Genomic DNA, 4102 nt, shown 5'->3' with positions numbered 1-4102 from the left:
CACAATTTCATGCACCAAGTTTTTGGCGCCGTTGCCGGGGATTGTTCGAGTTTGGACAACTAACAGTTCATCGTGTTGCTCAAATTAGGTAATTTTCTTCTTGTTTTGTTTTCAAAAAAAAAAATTTTCAAAAATTTTTAAAAAAAATTTCCTTTATTTTTGAAAAAAATTATAAATCTTTTCAAAAATATATTGTTCTTCAGAATTTTTCAAGAATGAATTCTAGTGTTTCATTATGATTTGTTGAATCCTGGCTGGCTGTAAGCCATGTCTAATCTTTTGGACTGGGGTTTCAACTTATCATCACAAGAGCTTGTTGATTCTCACACACTTAGTTGCTCTATACATGGAAAGTATAAATATCTTCTAAAGCTTGGCTGGCTAGTAAGCCATGTCTAACCCTCAGATTGGAGCTTTAGACTAAGAGTACAAGATTCCTGAAATTCATATTAAAAATTTTGAAATCCTTATTTTTCTTTTTCACATTAATTTTCTAAAAAATACAAAAAAAATTTATAAAATCATAAAAATCAAAAATATTTTGTGTTTCTTGTTTGAGTCTTGAGTCAGATTTTAAGTTTGGTGTCAATTGCATGTTCATCTTGCATTTTTCAAAAAAAATCATGCATTCATGGTGTTCTTCATGATCTTCAAGTTGTTCTTGGTAAGTCTTCTTGTTTGATCTTGATGTTTTCTTGTTTTGTGTCTTTTCTTGTTTTTCATATGCATTCTTGAATTCTTAGTGCCTAAGCATTAAAGATTTCTAAGTTTGGTATCATGCATGTTTTCTCTGCATGTAAAAATTTTCAAAAATATGTTCTTGATGTTCATCATGATCTTCAAAGTATTCTTGGTGTTCATCTTGACATTCATAGCATTCTTGCATACATTCATTGTTTTGATCCATAACTTTCATGCATTGCATCATTTTCATATTTTTCTCTCTCATCATTAAAAATTCAAAAATCAAAAAAATATCTTTCCCTTTTTCACTCATAAATTTCGAAAATTTGAGTTGACTTTTTCAAAACTTTTTAAAATCTAGTTGTTTTTATGAGTCAAATCAAATTTTCAATTTAAAAATCTTACCTTTTCAAAATCTTTTTCAAAAATCAAATCTTTTTCATTTTTCTTAGTTATTTTCGAAAATTTTAAAAATACTTTTCAAAAATTTTTTTCTTATCTTTATCTCCTAATTTTCGAAAATAACATCATCAATTAATGTTTTGATTCAAAAATTTCAAGTTTGTTACTTGCTTGTTAAGAAAGATTCAAACTTTAAGTTCTAGAATCATATCTTGTGATTTCTTGTGAATCAAGTCATTAATTGTGATTTTAAAAATAAAATCTTTTTCAAAACTAATTTCAATCATATCTTTTTAAAAATATCTTCTTATCTTATCTTTTTAAAAAATTTGATTTTAAAAATATCTTTTCTAATTTCCGATCTTCTTATCTTTTCAAAATTGATTTTCAAATTTGTTTCAACTAACTAACTAACTTTTTGTTTGTTTCTTATCTTTTTCAAAACTACCTAACTAACTCTCTCTCTCTCTCTAATTTTCGAAAATATCTCCCTCTTTTTCAAAAATTCTTTTTAATTAACTAATTATTTTAATTTTTGATTTTAATTTTCAAAAATTACTAACCTTTTTCAAAAATAATTTTCGAAAATCAATAACTCTTTTTCAAAAATAATTTTTGAAAATTCTCTCTCTCCCTCATATCATTCTATTTATTTATTTATTTATTTACTAACATCTCTTCCTCACTTACCAAAAATCCGAACTCTCTCTCTCTCTCTGAGTTCAGATTTTCTCTTTTTCTTTTCTTCTACTCACATAAGGGAACCTCTATACCTGGGCAAAAAGGATCCCTATTATTATTATTTCTCTGTTCCCTTCTTTTTCATATGAGCAGGAGCAAGGACAAGAATATTCTTGTTGAAGCAGATCCAGAACCTGAAAGGACTCTGAAGAGGAAACTAAGAGAAGCTAAATTACAACAATCCAGCAAGCACCTTTCAGAAATTTTTGAACAAGAAGAGGAGATGGCAGCCAAAAATAATAATAATGCAAGGGGGATGTTTGGTGACTTTACTGCACCTAATTCCAATTTACATGGAAGAAGCATCTCCATCCCTACCATTGGAGCAAACAAGTTTGAGCTGAAACCTCAATTAGTTTCTCTGATGCAGCAGAACTGCAAGTTTCATGGACTTCCATCTGAAGATCCTTTTCAGTTCTTAACTGAATTTTTGCAGATCCGTGATACTGTTAAGACTAATGGAGTAGATTCTGAAGTCTACAGGCTCATGCTTTTCCCTTTTGCTGTGAGAGACAGAGCTAGAATATGGTTGGACTCTCAACCTAAGGATAGCCTAAACTCTTGGGATAAGCTGGTCAAGGCTTTCTTAGGCAAGTTCTTTCCTCCTCAAAAGCTGAGCAAGCTTAGAGTGGATGTTCAAACCTTCAAACAGAAAGAAGGTGAATCCCTCTATGAAGGTTGGGAGAGATACAAGCAACTGACCAAAAAGTGTCCTTCTGACATGCTTTCAGAATGGACCATCCTGGATATATTCTATGATGGTCTATCTGAATTAGCTAAAATGTCATTGGATACTTCTGCAGGTGGATCCATTCACCTAAAGAAAATGCATGCAGAAGCTCAAGAACTCATTGACATGGTTGCTAATAACGAGTTCATGTACACTTCTGAAAGGAATCCTGTGAATAATGGGACGCCTATGAAGAAGGGAGTTCTTGAAATTGATACTCTGAATGCCATATTGGCTCAGAATAAAATATTTATTCAGCAAGTCAATATGATTTCTCAGAGTCTGAATGGAATACAAGCTACATCCAACAGTACTCAAGAGACATCTTCTGAAGAAGAAGCTTATGATCCTGAGAACCTTGCAATAGCAGAGGTGAATTACATGGGTGAACCATATGGAAACACCTATAATCCCTCATGGAGAAATCACCCAAATCTCTCATGGAAGGATCAACAAAAGCCTCAACAAGGCTTTAATAATGGTGGAAGAAATAGGTTTAACAATAGTAAACCTTTTTCATCATCCACTCAGCAACAGACAGAGAACTCTGAACAACATACCTCTAATTTAGTAAACTTAGTCTCTGATCTATCTAAGGCCACTGTAAGTTTCATGAATGAAACAAGGTCCTCCATTAGAAATTTGGAGGCACAAGTGGGCCAGCTGAGTAAAAGAGTCACTGAAATTCCTCCAAGTACTCTCCCAAGCAATACAGAAGAAAATCCAAAAGGAGAGTGCAAGGCCATTGAAATGACCATCATGGCCGAAGCCACAAAAGAGGAGGAGGACATGAATCCCAAGGAAGAAGACCTCCTGGGACGTCCAGTGATCAATAAGGAATTTCCCTCTGAGGTACCAAAGGAATCTGAGACTCATCTAGAGACCATAGAGATTCCATTGAACCTCCTTACGCCCTTCATGAGCTCTGATGAGTATTCCTCTTCTGAAGAGAATGAGGATGTCACTGAAGAGCAAGTTGCCAAGTTCCTTGGTGCAATCATGAAGCTGAATGCCAATTTATTTGGTAATGAGACTTGGGGAGATGAACCTCCCCTGTTCACCAATGAACTAAAAGCATTGGATCAACTGAGATTGCCTCAGAAAAAATAGGATCCTAGAAAGTTCCTAATACCTTTTACCATAGGCACCATGATCTTTGAAAAGGCTCTGTGTGACCTTGGTTCAGGGATAAACCTCATGCCCCTCTCTGTAATAGAGAAACTGGGAATCTTTGGGGTGCAAGCTGCTAAAATCTCATTAGAGATGGCAGACAATTCAAGAAAACAGGCTTATGGACAAGTAGAGGACGTGTTAGTAAAGGTTGAAGGCCTTTACATCCCTGCTGATTTCATAGTCCTAGATACTGGGAAGGATGAGGATGAATCTATCATCCTTGGAAGACCCTTCCTAGCAACAGCAAGAGCTGTGATTGATGTTGACAGAGGTGAATTATTCCTTCAATTGAACAAGGACTCCCTTGAGTTTAAAACTCAAGGTCATCCTTCTGTAAACATGGAAAAGAAGCACAATAAGCCTCTCTCAAAA

At 34.0% G+C, this 4102-nt stretch overlaps 1 non-coding gene across 1 annotated transcript; it reads right to left on the bottom strand.

Annotated features, from left to right (window-relative positions):
* Window positions 1–2446: 2446 nt before the first annotated feature.
* LOC148564214 (small nucleolar RNA R71) lies at window positions 2447–2554 on the bottom strand. Its single transcript, XR_015885030.1, has one exon. It is a non-coding gene; the product is annotated as a small nucleolar RNA R71 (small nucleolar RNA).
* Between the last annotated feature and the right edge of the window lie 1548 nt (window positions 2555–4102).

The sequence above is a fragment of the Arachis ipaensis genome, chromosome B5 (genome assembly GCF_059453495.1).
Source record: "Arachis ipaensis isolate K30076 ecotype BB chromosome B5, ASM5945349v1, whole genome shotgun sequence".
NCBI classification, from domain to species: Eukaryota; Viridiplantae; Streptophyta; class Magnoliopsida; order Fabales; family Fabaceae; genus Arachis; species Arachis ipaensis.
This window is presented reverse-complemented; position numbering and strand designations above follow the sequence as displayed.